This window comes from Suricata suricatta, chromosome 17 (assembly GCF_006229205.1).
Source record: "Suricata suricatta isolate VVHF042 chromosome 17, meerkat_22Aug2017_6uvM2_HiC, whole genome shotgun sequence".
Classification (NCBI taxonomy): Eukaryota; Metazoa; Chordata; class Mammalia; order Carnivora; family Herpestidae; genus Suricata; species Suricata suricatta.
The window spans coordinates 19,234,054-19,251,270 of NC_043716.1; the positions used below are offsets into that span (position 1 = coordinate 19,234,054).

General features: G+C 42.0%; 1 protein-coding gene across 1 annotated transcript in view; it reads right to left on the reverse strand.

The window, feature by feature from the left end:
• The window catches only part of MYO1D (myosin ID), a 265,312-nt gene that overhangs the window by 84,894 nt on the left and 163,201 nt on the right, over positions 1-17,217 (reverse strand). The gene's annotated exons all lie outside the window — the stretch shown is intronic.

A 17,217-nucleotide genomic window follows, 5' to 3' on the forward strand; every position in this document is an offset into this window, starting at 1 on the left:
TGATAATATACTATGACCAAGAGGAGTTTATCTAAAAAATGCAAAGTTGGTTCATTATTCAGTAATTAATGTAATCCATTGTTGCAACAGAATAAATAAGCCACGTGATCATATTATTTGATGCAAAAAAAGTGATGAGCGATAGAAAAGTACTCTTCTTTAGCCCAGAAGGCTGACCTAAAGCCTGCATAGTTTCAGTAAGGACCAAGTATGTGCCAGTTGCTGCTTTCTTAAAGGGTCTCATGAATGCTTGCAAATCTCACTAACAGTCATATCAAACTGAATGATAAGCACCAGAGAAATCTTGAGAAAGTGGTTTCACAGGTAGAAATTTGAACATTTATTTTTATTTTATTTTTTTGAAGTTTATTTATTTATTTTGAGAGAGAGAGGGAGAGAGACAGAGAGGAGAGAGAGGAAGGGCATGCATATGAGAAACTGAGTGCATATGCGTAAGAGGTGAAGAGGCAGAGAAAGAGAGATGGAGAGAGAATCCAAGCAGGGGCTCAACTCGGGGCTTGAACTTACAAACTGTGAGGTCATAACCTGAGCTGAAATCAAGAGTCAGATGCTTAACCCAATGAGCCACCCAGACACCCCTAGTTTTAATTTTTAAAAAAGATTTTAAGTAATCTCTACACCCAACATGGGGCTTGAACTTATGATCCCAAGATCAAGAGTTGCATATTCTGCAGACTGAGCTAACTGGGCACCCCTCAATCTACTACTCCCTGCATGTCCCCTCCCCCTTGAGCACAAAGCATATAACCACCAGCTGCATAGAGCAAACTGCAGCTCTTTCTGCCCACAGGTCCTGTCCCTGTGCTACTTAAATAAACTTACTAATTTGCACTGTAAAATGTCTTAAGAATTTTTCTTGGCCATTGCACTCCATGACCCACCACCATTTTTGGTGACCCTGCAAGGGGATTACAGAGTGAATCTAAGAGCCTCAGTTCGACTTGCTAATCTCTTTTATTCCCCCAGCCTCTACTTCTTTTTCTTTTTCAGAGTTGTCCTGAATAGTACGACCCTTCAGAATGTGTCTTGTCTGAATGCTCAGGAGAGATGCTCTTGCCTGTGCCTCCACTAAGGGGAGGCTGGACACCAGTACCTTGGCTGTAACGGCGTTGGCTCAGAAATCAGGCTCTCTGTTTTAACTGTTCTTTTAATACTCGTATCCTTCTTGAGCACAGGACAGACATACATGTCCCTAGGATGGCTGCTGATCTCAGGACTCCCATGGAAGGTTTCCTCCTAAATAACCCAGTGTGATTCCCTCAAATGAACATAAAATCCGAGATACATCTGACCACATGTGCTTCCTGAAAGGGACTGGTGGGAGCTATTACCCAGTAGGCACTTGCTCAGCGAGGGACTGGATCATGGATAAAGCTCATGAGAAAGTTGCCCGGATTAGATGGGAGTTCCATACTTTTGTTTTTTCGTGTCTCTTATTTGTCCTACTCTGATTGAAAGCACTTCTAGCTTAGATATATGTCACTTAATATGATATCAAACAGTTGCCGCTTCTTAACAAGGGCCAGGGCTTCTACCTCATCCATTAATACTAGATCTGGAGGCTTACAAAGGGTATTATTACTGATTGTGAAATATATTGATGTCCCCAAAATGGAAGGAGGCAGCTCCAATCTCTGTGGCATTTCAGTCCACTCAAGGACAACTGCTGTAGTCTAGGATGCAATAGGGAAGTGAAGGGAGGTCAACAGCCCTCCTTGGGTAGGACAAAGATGTCAGAGCAGCTGAAACTGAGGTATGCCTCCCACCACGCTGACCCCCAGGGACCTTCGGTAATATTCCTGATGGGACGTCACCTGGAAGCTGAGGAAGACTTTGGTATGGACTCCTAGTTAATGCACTCTCCTCATTTTGTCGGAATTAACTATGGGATCAGTTTCCTTGATCCCAAAGCATTCTCTTTTGGGCTGCTGTTACCTAACACAATGGAGTCAATCTGGACAACAGGATTTAAAGAACTGCCTCATCTCTTTCTGTAATAATGGTTGGCCTCAATATTCTCTGAAGGATAATAAAAAACAACCCATTAATGGATCTTTACGGTTCAGTTCTATTTATCAATTGGACCTTTTGGTAGGCACCAGGGAAAATGGACCAAAATCTCATGCTCAGGCCCATATGGCCCTCTACCCAAATGCTCATCTGTCCATACTACTTTAGGGGGGCCCGAGGACACCCTCTCCTCACCCTTTTCTCCTCAATCCACCATCAGCTGGATGCTCAGCCCCTTTTACTTAACCCGCCACCTTCCCTGTGTTCGGTCATGTTATGTGCACCACCCCCGGCCCCCGTCTCTCTGCCAAGATCCTGCATACGCCTCCCTCTTTTTCCTGAGTTACTCTCTCCTCTTTGTTTGCTTCTTTGTGTGTCGGATGGTACTGGCTGAATGTTGCCTGACTCTTGTTGAGTGGCGTTTTCTCCTCATTCATTTCCTGGGTTAATGGCTATGATAATTGGAGCCAGTTGTCGGGTAAGTCTACCTCAGGATGGGGATCTTAAAGAATATTCCTCAGGAGCTGTCGAAACTCCTTTCGCTTCAGGGAGGTTCCTGGTCTTCTCTGACGGACACGGACTGCCTATTTTCACTACTTGTGGGTGGGAAGGAAAAGTGTGCCTGTTCATCCGTCTGTGCTGATGAGCTTTAGGACTGATAGAGCCCTTTTTCTCTGCCCTCTTGCCGGCAGCACCTCACCTCTACGGCCCCCCCCCCCCACTCCGCCTTCCCCACCACACTGGGGATTATTGCATAATGGCTCCCTTACCATCTTCCACCCCCTTAATGCCATTGGCTCCTGTTCCTCCCATCCTTGCTATCAAGGAGTGGTGAGCAGCTCTCTCTGGACTAAAACGGCTCACTTCAGATTTCCCCACGGGTGCCCCAGGTAAAAACTGACAGTGGGGAATAAACTGATTATTTAGTGGGCCCAAGTGCAATATATTCGGTATTTAAGCTAATTTGAGTTGGCTAGTTTCATTAAAGGTAAGCATGTCTTTAGAGTTAGCAGCACTAAATATAAAACGTATTTTAGCAAGGTTTGCAAAAGGTCAAATAAACTCGTGTTATCTCTGTTGTAATTTGTCAGCAATAAGATGACTTAAAATGATGATTCGTTTTGTCTCAAAGTTTTCATGGGGAATCGTTAAGAACAAGTAGGATGAATAAATAAAAGGGTTATGGGTAAAAATTTTATTTATTTATTTATTATTTATAAGCTTTCAAAATGTTTATTTTTGAGAGAGAGAGAGAGAGAGAGAGAGAGAGAGAAGCATGGGACAGATAAAGAGGGAGACACAGAATCCGAAGCAGGCTCCAAGCTCTGAGCTGTCAGCACAGAGCCTGATGTGGGGCCTGAACTCACAAACCACACAATCATGACCTGAGCCAAAGTTGGACCCTTAAATGAGTCACCCAGGTACCCCATAGGTAAAACTTTAAATAGCTTTAAAATTTTTGGTAACATGAATCTTTGATTTTTTAAAAATAATTTATTTATTTTGAGAGAGAGATCCCGTGCTGCTCACACAAGCAGGGGGAAAGGCAGAGAGAGAGAGAGAGAGAGAGAGAGAGAGAGAGAGAGAGAGAGAGAGAGAAAGAGAGAATCCCAAGGAGGCTCTGCACTGTCAGCTCAGAGCCCAACACAGGGCTTGATACCATGACTGTGAGATCATGACCTGAGCCAAAATCAAGAGTTGGAGGTATAACCAACTGAGCCACCCAGGCGTTCCTGACACTGAACTTTTGCTAAGTTAAACAATAAATTGGATTGAATTTATTGGATATCCAAGTCTTTTCCAAATAATACTAAAGCATGTTTACTAAATGTAGTTTTGGGCTCTTGGCTTCTTACCATAGAGAAACTGAGGATACTGACTCTATTAGTAAACTTGCTTTATGCTTTGTTGAAAGTTTGTACTCCAGAAAAACATGTTTTTAGTAATTATGAAAACGTGTTCATGAATTTCAGATCTAATGAATTCTGGTGTAACAGACCATTCGCAATTGGTTACTACTTAATTTTCTTTGGAGATTAATGTTTCTAAGAGTTAAAATTCCGCTAAATGTAACTAAGACTGAAGGAGGGGCACCTGGGTGGCTCAGTTGGGTAAGCATCTGACTTCAGCTCAGGTCGTGATCTCACGGTTCATGGGAGGCCTCTGTGCTGACAGCTCAGAGCCTGGAGCCTGCTTCGGAGTCTGTGTCTCCCTCTCTCTGCCCCTCCCCTGTTCATGCTCTGTCTCTCTTAAATAAACATTAAAATTTTTTAAAAAATACTCATAGAAATAAGGAAAGTAAAGGATTACAAGAAATATACAAGAAATGGGAATACTTTTTATTGAGGGAAAAAGAGATTCTGTCCTAAAATGAGACTAGTTGTTTGGAGAGAAGATGTTTAGGACAAAATCTGAATAAAAAAGAAAGTTGTAGAAGGTTTGTGAAGGGAAATTTTTGGAAAAGAATTTTTCTTATGGTCAGGACTGAGATCTAAACAAATGGATTTTAAAAGTGCACTGGCATAAAATTAAGATTCTGCTTTTATCTTTATTAAAAAGACAAAGTTTTCTTGGATTGTTGGTCTGCTCTTGGTAAGAAAATATGAACAAAATTAAAAAAATTTTTTATTTATCTTTGAGAGAGAGAGAGAGAGAGAGAGAGAGAGAGAGAGAGAGAGAACGAGCGCAAATGGTGGAGGGTCAGAGAGGGAGGGAGACACAGAATCCGAAGCAGGCTCCAGGCTCTGAGCTGTCAGCACAGAGCCCAATGTGGGGCTCAAACTCATGAAATGCGAGATCGTGACCTGATCTGAAGTCAGATGCTTAACTGACTGAGCCATCCAGGTGCCCCTCCATTTTCCTTTATCTGCCCCCAAAAACCAAAGCTTCTATATTTTGTCTTTATCAGGTCTTTGATTACTTAAAGTTAAAACTTCTCAATGTTAAAGGAACTAAGTTTTGCTAACAACTCTATAGTGTCCTGTAGAATCTCTTACTGCCAGCTTGGTTAAATGGAAATATTAAATTTATAATGACCTGTACTTCTATTTAGGTATATCTTTAAAAATACATAAAAATATAATTTCATATATCCAGAAAATATATGAAATTCCTTAAGTTTTAATATGTTCTGATATAAGGTCATCACTTGACTTTTTAATTATTAAAATGCTACGTGTCACAGGAATAAGTAAGTTGCCTTGTCAGCTACATTATAATGAACTCTTTTATCAGATCTTTAACCATTCTATTTTTGAGTCTCTTGTGGTTTGCAGTTATTGTTCTAATGCTCATGTAGAATGAGTTTTGTCTCAAGGAGATCCAGGAAAAGGACTTTTGACAAATACAAGTTTTTGAGATCTTTAAAATCATAAAACTAAAATGGTTAAGCATATCCAGAACTAACGGAAAAAGCTGCATCCAAACAACTACAATTAGTAATATGGGACTAAATAAACTGAGGAAGATGATTATAGTTTTTGTGACTCTTATTTGCCGCACTGCTGGTTCCCTGATGTTTGTGCTTCTAGGTTTAAAGAAACTTTCTCTTAAGAAATCTATGATTTATAGAAATGTGATAAAGTTTTCCTTTGTGAATAAATTGAAACATTTAACTCTTTTCTTCATTGGAATTCTCCAGAACTCAGAAACTCCAGTGAGTATTATTTCATTCTTGGCAATTAGTTATTTGCAGAAGTTCAATAAGAATTTGTTTTCTTTGTAGTTTCCTCAAAAACTTAAAAATAGAACTAACTACCATTCAGCAATCACACCAATAGGTATTTACCAAAAGGATACTAAATACTAATTCAGTGGGATGCATATACATCCTGATGTTTACAGTAGCATTATCTACAAGAGCCAAATTATGGAAAGAGCCCAAGTGTCCATCTACTGACGAATGGGTAGAGAAGATATTGATGTGTATATATGTACAATGGAATATTACTCATTCATAAAAAGAATGAAATCTTGCCATTTACCATGACATGGATGGAGCTAGACAGCATAATGCTGAGTTAAATAAGTCCATCAGAGAAAGACAAATGCCATATGATTTCACTCATATGTGGAGTCTAAGAAACAAAATAAATGAGCAAAGAAAAAAAAAGGGAGGGAGGCAAACCAAGAAACAGACTCTTAACTGTAGAGAACAAACTGATGGTTAGCAGAGGGGAGGTGGGGGAGGGAGATAAGTGAAACGGGTGAAGGGGTTAAGGAGTGCACTTGTGAAGAGCACCGGGTGATGTATGAACGCTGAGTCACTGTGTTGTGCACCTGAAACTAGTATTACACTGAGTGTTAACTAACTGGAATTTAAAGAAAACTTAAAAAGAATCTGTTCTCCTTGGAGAGGACACCATTGGAAACACTGGTTATATTACCAAGGCTTTGACTGGAACATTCTATGTGAGGGAGACTCAGACATGGCCAGACTGCTCTAAGGAATTAAAGCTGACTTTATGGAGTCAATAATGCCCCTTGAAAACGTTGGCCTGATACCTTGTTTACAGAGTTCCCAGAGCCTTACCAGGGGAGTAGAGAATGTCACTTCCTGGCAGGTGCAGGAAACCTCAAGGTGTTTGGAATTTCAAGAAGAAGAATATGCCCAATCTTTAGGTATTATAGGCAAGTCTGATGACAACAATTTGACTTGGCTCTACTCCTGGGCAGCTATTAAAAGTTCAATCTAGGGGGTGCCTGGTGGCTCAGTTGGTTAAGCCTCTGTCTCTAGATTTCACTTTAGGTCATAATCTCACAGTCGTGAGGTGGAGCCTCGAATTGCTGGACTCCTCACTTAGCGTGGAACCTGGTTAAAATTCTGTCTCTCTCTCCCTCTCCCCCTTGCCCGCTCACATGGTTGTGTACGTGCGTTCTCTCTCAAAAAAGTCCAATCTACGGATTCCTTACGAAAAGTTTTTGCAAAGCAGATTTTAAAGAGTCTATATAATCAATCATTAGTCTTGCTGAGCTTATATAAATAATTATCCACATTTGTTAAAACTGGACTTTTACAAGTGAATCAGTCTTGATTTGGCTGTCTCTGGAAATAAGGGTTAACTCAAAGAGAAAAACTGTTTCTCAATAATGCATCCTTATGGATGTTAGAGTCTAGTTTTAATTGTCTTTAAATGTTTGTTGTTTGCTTAAGCAAGACAACTTGGGAGTAAACTTCAGAGATATTGCTATAATAGCTCGTATGTTGACAATCTTCCTGCTTGTTATTCTGTGGGGATAATAAAAGGGACCCCATGGACCTGTGAATATTTGAATAGCTGGACAATGGAATGGACTCGCCAACAGTTGTGTAACTCAGCTTTCACCCTGATCAAGTCTGTGTGTCTGGAGTAACACAACCGCTCCTTAAAACTGGATTACACCCACTCCCTGGAGTTGACTTACAGAAATAGTGGATGGCCGAGCCCCAGGCTACCCTGGGGGTGGGAGGGTGACAACAAACTCCTCGCATACTCCTGCGAACCAGTGCAAGGTCTCAAATTCCTCTTTAAACGATGTGATAAAATTAAAAAACATGAAGGTTTTTTTTCTTTTACTTGCCATCTACACACCATACCTAAAGGAAACCTTTTCTACAAGGGGCCCAACACTATGCTGCACTCCAAACCAACCTCCAGGCTGGGTTTGTGGCTCCCTGCCCACATCAACTACTTAAGGTCTCTCTCGCTGGGTCTCTCCATTACAAGGTACAGACTGCATTACTTAGATCCATACGTAGCCGAGACGACACCATGCCCTAAGACCAGCACCTAGAGGGATATCTTTATCACTAAAAAGAATGTTTCTTGCTGGCCTATGGTAAATGTTACATGGGACTCTCCAGGCCATAAGAGGCCTCTTATCCTCAAACTATCAAAATTTTAACTGAATATGCCAATCCACAGATAGTCTGATGACAGCAAATTCCTTGACTGCGTAGTCCTTGCTATCGATACACCCAGGAAGGATTATCTCAAATAGGGGATGGGTATGTGTGGCTTTCTACCACGATAGGACAACTAAGCCAAAAGGCCTGTCCCTTATGCCAAGAAGAGAAAAACCAGACCCTTGATTCATGGCCCAGTAGTACTTGCCAAAGGGCTGGTCCCCCCAGAAGCCTGTGACCATACCATTCACTATTTTACAGGCAACTGACTGGTTTGCTATTGACTGGACCCGGTGGCCAGCACCTGATGGAACACAATGGTTACGTGGCCAGATGTGTGGCCGTGGCTTCCATCTGGCTGGACTGGAAGACGTACTAAAGGGTGTGCCTGGACGCACGGCTGTGTCACTAAGACTCTCAGAGGTCCAGCAAATCTTCTACAGCTGACACAATGATGGACAAGGTCTGTGTTCCTTTAGTATGATGACCTGACACCGACTTTTCTCCCATCAGTAGGTCTAGGAGATGTTTTATGGCACACAGAGGCCCTTGATAAATACACAATTAAGGTTTTAAAATGACTCTCAAAATAGCATTACATTATTAAGCACCGAAATGACCCAAGAGCATAAAGCAGTTCTACAAAATAGAATGGCAGTAGATGTCTTAACAGCAGCACAAGGAGAAGCATGTGCCATTATTAAAGCAGAACATTGTGACTTCATTCCAGATCATGACAAAAATAAAACAGGATTACTTACTGATATCAAAATTGACACTCTTAATGACCCTATATTGCCACTTAGTGCCTGGTTACATTGTGTTTTCTCATTGGTCTTCTGATTTTCTTTCTTTCTTTTTCTAAGTTTGTTTACATTTTTTGAAAGCAAGAGAAAGAGAGCACAAACACGGGAGGGATAGAGAGAAAGGGAGAGGCAGAGAATCCCAAGCACTGACAGTGCAGAGCCCAGTGCGGGGCTCAAACTCACAAACTGTGAGATCATGACCTGAGCTGAAATCGAGAATTGGACGCGTAATGGACAAAGCCACCCAGGTGCCCCTCTTCTTATTTTCATTATAATAGCAATACTAATGTATTGTCCCTTTGGCTTTGTTCTTTTCAATTGTCGGGACACATACAAGCAGGTGCAGACCCCTTCACTCAAAAGATCCTTACTACTCAAAACAAACTCACCCTGATGTCCTCTCTGGACTCTACAGCAGTGGACTTCTATTATAGTTACTTGTAGGGACAGACAGTGGCCAATTTCAGTCCGTTAGGTAGGAATATCTCTATGACCCCCAACAGCTTGAAGAAGTTACAGAAGATGAGCCCCTCGCCCTTTAACAACCATTAAAGATTCAAGGACCAAAAACTGGTCAGGGGATAAATGATGACAGACAGAAGCAGAAAAGTGTTCACCTTTAGCCCAGAAGGCTGGCCTGAATACAGCCTGCATAGTTTTGATAAGGATCAAATATGTGCTGGTTACTACATTCTTAAAGGGTCTCATGACTTCCTGTACATCTCACCGACAGTTAATATCAAACTGAATGATAAGCCCCAGAGAAACCTTGTGAATGTAGTTTTTTTTAATTAAAAAAATTTTTTTAGTGAATGTAGTTTTATGAGCGGAAATTTGAAGAAGCATTTATGATCTCCTACTCCCTGCACATCCCCTCCCCCTTGAGCACCGGGCATACAGCCACCAGCTGCATCGAGCAGAAGCGCAGCTCTTCCGCCCATGGGTCCTGTCCCCGTGCTACTTAAATAAACTCCCTAAGAGGCACCTTGTGATGTCCTAACAATTCTTTCTTGGCCGTTGTGCTCCACGACCCCATGACAAAAGCACTTGACAATATTCAACATCCATTTGTGATAAAACCCTCTCAAGAAACCAGAGCTCAACCTGATAAATCACATCGACATAAATGCCACGGCTAACAACACACTTAGTGCTGAAGGAGATCCTTCTGCAGGGATCAGAAGGAAAGGAAGGATTCCCATAGTCCCTGCTGTTGTGCAACATCATACAAGAGGCCCTCACCAGAGCAGTGAGGCAGGCTTAAAGAAATTTAAAGGCATATAGGTTGAAAGGGAAGAAATGAGAGTCTTTATATTATTTGATTACATAATTGTCTACATAAAAAAAAAAAAACCCACAAGATATCTACAAAATAGCTCCCAGAACTGATAAGTGGGTTTAGCAAGGTCTTGTTGGTCACAAGGCCAATATGCAAAGATATTTCTCTAAACTAGTAATGAAAAACTGTAAATACAGTTTTTAAAAATAAAAGTTTTTTAAATGTTTATTTTTCAGAGAGAGAGAGAGAGGACAGATGGAGAGAGAAAATCACAAGCAGGCTCTGTGTTGTCAGTACAGATCCTGACACGGAGCTTGATCTCACCAACCATGAGATCATGACCTGAGCTGAGATCAAAGAGTTGGACATTCAACTGATTGAGCCACAAAAGTGCCCCCCAAATTAAAAAAAATTAGTTATAGTTGGCATATAATTTTGGAAATGGAAATTTAAAACAAAACCATCCATAGTAACTCCAAAAACAAAAATACTTACTTCTTTTCCCCAAACCAAAAATACTTATATGTAAATCTAAAAAACATGTATAGGACCTACTTGCTGAAAAGTACAGAATCAAATCATATTGCTGGTGAAAGTAAATAAACAGAAATAACATGTTCATAGATTGGAAAACACAATATTGTTAAGATATAAATTTTCCCCTGGTTGGTCTATACATTTAATGCAATCCTAACCAAAATCCTGGCATAACTTTTTGTAGATATCAATAAGCTAATTCTAAACTGTGTATGGGCACCTGGGTGGCTCAGTCAGTTGAGCGTCTGACTCTTGATTATGACTCAGGTCATGATCTTGTGGTTCGAGAGATTGAGCCTTGCGTTGGGCTCTGTGCTGATAGTGCAGAGCCTGCTTGGGATTCACTCTTTCCCTCTACCTCCCTGGAAAGAAAGAAATAAACATTTAAAAACAAGTGTTTATGGAAAGGCAAAGGAACTAGAATATCCAAAATAACTTAAAAAAGAACAGAGTTGAATGACTCACAGTAGCTGATTTTCTTAGTATAAAGCTACAGTAATGAAGCTGATATAATTGTCAAAGGGATAAAAACATAGATCGGTGGATCAGAATGAAGAGTCAGTAACAGGTACGAATATGGCCAATTGATGTTTCACAAAGAGACAAGGCAATTCAACAGAGAAAGGATGACTCGGACCACTTGGACATCTGCGAGTCAAAAGAAATACACGTTACCTTAAATCTCAGGCCCTCTGTAAAATGAATTCAAAATGGATTACAGATGTAAATGTAAAATGTAAAACCATAAAACTTTTAGAAGAAAACAGGAGAAAAATCTCTGTGGCCTTGGGTTGGGGAAATATTTCTTAGAAATATCACCAGAAGTGTTACTCATAAAAGAAAAAAAAATTGTTAAACTGAATTTAGCCAAACTGAAAACTTTTCTTTGAGAAAGACACTGGTAGGAAGATGAGAATGTGAAGAACTCTTAAAACTCAACAATAAGAAAGCAAACAACTCAATTTAAAAATGAGCAAAAGGGGCTGCCTGGGTGGCTCAGTCAGGTAAGCATCTGACTCTTGATTTCGGTTCAGGTCCAAGATCAAGCTGTCAGGGCAGAGCCTGCTTGGGACTCTCCCTCTCTCTCTGCCCCTCCCTAGCTCGTGCATGCATGCTTTCTCTCTCTCACCCTCTTTCATACGCGCACGCTCTCTCAAAATAAATAAATGAACATTAAGAAAAAATTAAAAATGAGCAAAATATTTGAAGGCCCTTCACCAAAGAAGACATATAGGTGGCAAATAAGTGCATGAGAAGATGCTCAACATCACTAGGAATTAGGAGAATGCAAATTAAAACCGTAATGAGATACTACCAAGGACCTATCAGAATGGCCAAAATAAAAACAAAAGCAACAACAAGAACAAAATGACAAGCTGGCTGGGATGCAGAACAGGTGGAGCGCTCATACACTGCTGGTGGGAACATGAATCGATACAATCACCGGGAAGACAGTTTGGCAGTTACTGAGAGAGTTAAAGGTCGAATTAGCATGTGGGGCGCCTGGGCGGCTCATTGAGGTGAGCGTCTGACGTCAGCTCAGGTCATGATCTCGTGGTTCCTGAGCTTGAGCCCCGCGTCAGGCTCTGTGCAGACAGCATGGAGCCTGGAGCCTGCCTCGGATTTTGTGTCTCCCTCTCTCGCTGCCCCTCCCCCACTCATGCTTTGTCTGTCTCAAAAATCAACAAAACGTTAGAATTACCATGAGACCCAGCAATTTCATTCCTAGACATATATCCCAGAGAAATAAAAGTGTATGTCCAGTCAAAAACTTGCATAGGAATGTTTATAGCAACTCTATTCATAATGGCCCTAAACTGGAAACAAATGGAATATCCATAGATAAATAAACTATGAACATCTATACAAGGTAATGCTATTCGGCAATAAGAGGCATAAACTAATGATACAAATTACTGATATGCAACAACATGGATAAAGGCATTATTCTGAGTGAAAGCAGTCAGCCTCAACAGGTTACACGCTGTGGGGTTCTGTCTGTGTGATAGTCTCTAGAAGACAGGACTATAAGGATGGATAACACAAGGGTGGTTGTCAGAGTTTAGGGTCAGGCGCAGTCTGACCCAAAGCAGTTGTCCGGGGATGATGGACAAGCGTGAATCCTGACGGGGGTGCTGGTCACACACATCTGTACCCAAGTGTGAAGACAGAGACTTGTAAACCAACCACCACCAAAAGCCAACTGTATTACATGTAAACATAAAAATAGAGCTCCTTGCTTACTTTGATCCCTGGATAGTCTACTTCGGTCAGTAAAGCAGAAGCCCGAGAGTTTTCTCACTCTGTGGTTTGTTCTACTGCAGAAAATACCAAAGTGCCACCTCCTGGCCGCCACAGGTGCTGTCATTCTGGCAGTCAACACTGACAGTCCCCTGGGGGCGACGCTGAGTGCCAGGCTCCCTGGGGGGATGGGAGTACCAAAGACGCTGAAGGTACAATCCTGTTGTTTGGGGATTCACAGTCCGGGTGGACCAGTGGAAGAGACAAACAGACAATCGGAAAACATTTTAACAGTTTGTGTATTTGGAAGGGCACTTAGTTTCACGTCCGTATTTTACAGATAGGGAAACTGAGCCTCAAAGAGGTTAGTGGGGCTGCAGACCTTGGAACTGGAGCTCAGGCCGGCAGACTGAGCCAGAACTATGTCCTTTATCGTAAGCTCTTTCAAATGTCATGTACAAATGAATGTAAGCTGCCCAAGTAAGTATTTTTAAGCGTCAAGTGGATACGTTTTCATAGGAGGTGAGTTCTTAGGTTGATTTTAAAGAACGCCAGAGTCAGTGCTCAGAGGAGAGAAGGAAAGATATTTAAGGCACTGGAAATCACTTTCCAAAAGCATGTGGATCAGGGGTTTTCCGAGGCCACTGGGAAGAGAATATATCAATCTTTCTGCCACGTGCACGTGTCCCATCCAGATGATTTTACACGATTAAATTAAAAATACCATTGTCATTTCTAAAACCTTTTTATGTCTGTGATGCTTCCATCTCATTTGACTTTATATGCAAAATTCAAAATTGAGTTTATGTAGCACTTCACAGGAGAGCTTAATTACAGCCTAATAAAATGGGGATTTTAACAGCAGCGACTCTGCCAGGGAGCCTGGGCTGCAGAGCATCAGGCAGAAGACGGTCAGGGTGCAAGCTGAAACCGACCATACGGAAGACCCTCCTAGGTGCTGCCTGGGCCAGCGGGAAGGAGCCCCCCCGGCCCCCCGTTCCTGGCAGTCACAGGAATCCTTCATGTGTATGCTCAGACCCGCAAGCCAGAGCCCCAGACGATGAGAGGGAAGACAGCCCCCAATTTCTCCCGCTACACACATAATGAAAGGTTAAGCCCCTGGTGGGGCCCATGTGGGGATAAACAGCACCCAGAATGTCTCCTTGGGTTGTGGGAGACAGGATGGAAAGTGGGGGAAAGCAGTGGAGAAAGGGAAGACTTGGGTGCTAATCCCACTTCAGCCCTGTGATTGATTATTCAATCATGTGACTGAGTCACTGGATTTCTTGGAGCATCAGTCTCCTCTTCTATAAAATAAGGATCATTCTAGATGCCTTATCTACTTTATGAGTCTGTGGTAAGGATCAAATACCAGCAACTCAGAGGTATACGAAGATGAAGAAGCAAAACCCCCTGCCTTTCAAGGGTTTTTACACTCGAATCTAAAAGGAGATATGACAGCAATGCCCGAAAACCTTTACCTGAGTCCCGTGGGAAAGGAAGGTGCCGTACTGAGGCGCATGGCTGAGGCAAGGGGCCACTCTCGCAGCCACGACACATGAGGCAGCTTCTCTAACAGAGGTGCGACTCCTTATTAAGGCTTCACTCTGTTAGTTACCTTCTCTCTCATAATCTGAGGGATCTCTGTGCTATTATGCATCTAAACCTTCCTCTTCTTTGATAGTTAAGAATTTGAACAGGGCAGATACAGTCTGGTCTCAGTCCTCCCAGACCCTCCTCAGCAAGGACGACCAAACAGTGGACACAGCTAGACAAGTGAAAAGATCTGGCGGTTCAGGGGCGCCTGGGTGGCTCAGTCAGTTGAGCGTCCGGCTTCGGATCAGATCATGATCTCATGGTTTGTGGGTTCGAGCCCCGCTTCAGGCTCTGTGCTGACAGCTCAGAGTCTGGAGCCTGCTTTGGATTCTGTGTCTCCCTCTCTCTCTGACCCTGCTTGCACTGTTTCTCTCTGTCTCTCAAAAATATATAAAAAACATAAAAATTTTTTTTTATAAAGATCTGGTGGTTCAGAAGGAGGAGGCTTAGTCTGAGGAGAGCAGGTGTCCACCTTTGTCATGGAGTAAATGTGAGAAAGCAGAGAATACTAGGAAAAAAAATCCCTACTTTGTATTTGTGCTTTTAATTACAAAATAGACCAATATTAAAAGGAGAAATAATTCTGTAAGATAAACATGATAAATTAAAAACACAGTGGTTCAAAACATCATGTTGCACACCTTAAGTATATATACAACTTTTGTCAATTATACCTCACTAAAAATAGAAAAAACCCCCACAACGAAAGCAGTAAACAACAAATAGGTACTGCAGAAAATCAAGCAATAGAAGAAAATTTCTCAATGTCACAAAGATTTCAGTCTTTAGATAGAAAAGAGTCACAGATACAAGTCCAACTTAGTTAGCAGAGAACCAATCAATCATATGGAAACGTAAATTTCTAAAATAAAGGGGATCATATCTTCGAGTATCTGGGCACCAAAAAAAAGGTTTCTGTACAGGAATATAACTTTCAAGTTTACGTACTTTTTAAAAACATGTCTCAGGGCACCTGGGTGGCTCAGTCGGTTAAGTGCCAGCTTCGGCTCAGGTCATGATTTCATAGTTCGTAGGTTTGAGCCCCGCGTCAGGCTCTGTGCTGACAGCTCAGAGCCTGCAGCCTGCTTCAGATTCTGTGTCTCCCTCTCTCTCTGCCTCTCCCCTGCTCTCACTTTCTCTCTCTGTCTCTCAAAAATAAATAAAAAAGACATTAAAAAAAAAAAGTGTCTCTTTTGTCAAAAACATAGGAAGGCCTGGAAGAGGAGAAATATTAATTTTGTCATCCCTCACGGGAAGAGATAGGTAAAGCCATTTCAAATTTTTAAATTTTTTAGTTTTTAAAAATTTTAAAAATTGAAGCCTGGAGCCTGCATCAGATTCTGTGTCTCCTTCTCTCTCTGCCCCTCCCTGCTTGTATCCTGCTTTCTCAAAAAGAAATAAATAAACATAAAAAAAAGCAAGCCATGTGGTTCCCGGGTGGCTCCGTTGGTTGACTGGCCTACTTCCGTTCAGATGATGATCTCACGTTCATGGGTTTGAGCCCCGCGTTGGGCTCTGTGCTGACAGCTCAGAGCCTGGCGCCTGCCTGAAATTCTGTGTCTCCCTCTCTCTGCCCCTCCATCACTCACACTCTGTCTCTTGCTCTCTCTCAAAAATAAGTAAATGTTAAAAAAGTTAAAAAGAAAAGCAAGCCATTTGCCAACAAAATTTATTAAACTTTTTTTTTTAATTTTTAGAGAGAGCATGTGTGAGTATGTGGGCTTATGTGAGTAAGTGGGGGAGGGGCAGGAGAGGGAGAGAGACTCCCCCAAGCAGGCTCCGTGCTCACCGCAGAGCCTGCTGGGGGCTCCCTCCCACAACTGTGCGATCATGACCTGAGCAGAAGTTAAGGAGACTCAACCGATTGAGACACCCAAGTGCCCCAAAAAGTAAATCCATTTTATTCTGGGGATTGAAGAGATCAGTTTATACTTTTTTTTTAAATTTTAATGTGCTTTATTTATTTTTGAGAGACAGAGAGGGTCAGCATGAGCAGGGGAGGGGCTGAGAGAGAGAGGGAGGTACAGAATCTGAAACAGGCTCCAGGCTCTGAGCTGTCAGCACAGAGCCCCAAGCGGGGCTCAAATACACGAACCACGAGATCATGACCTGAGTTGAAGCCAGATGCTTAACTGACTGAGCCACCCAGGCACCCCAGTTTATCCTTTTAACAGTAATCATTATTAGAGTTAAAATGAATGTATAACTCTTGAATCATTAGTAAAAGGAGGAAAAATAAAACTTGACCAACACAGCAACTAGAAAAAAAAAGGGAAATAGCACATAAGCATTAAAAATAGAAAGCACGGGGGCGCCTGGGTGGCTCAGTCGGTTAGTGTCCGACTTCAGCTCAGATCATGATCTCGCAGTTCATGAGTTCGGGCCGGGCCCCACATCGACTCTCTGCTGTCAGCGCAGAGCTCCCTTTGGATCCTCTGTCCCCATCTATCTCTGCCCCTCCCCCAATCATGTGTCCGTGCACGTGCGTGCTCTCTCTCTCAAAACAACAACAACAACAACAACAACAAACATTTAGGGGCACCTGGGTGGCTCAGTTGGTTAAACACCTGACTTCAGCTTGGGTCATGATCTCATGGTTCATGGGTTCAAGCCCTGCATCGGGCTCTGTGCTGACAGTTTGGAGCCCGGAGCCTGCTTCAGATTCTGTGTCTCCTTCTCTCTCTGCTCTTCCCTGGTTATGTTCTGTCTGTCTGTCTGTCTCTCTCTCAAAAATAAACACTAAGAAATTAAAAAAAAACATTTAAAAATACAAAGTATTTAAATAATACAATTAAATTCAAGGAAAGAAAATTTTGTCAGTTTCTATTAAAAATATAAATAGG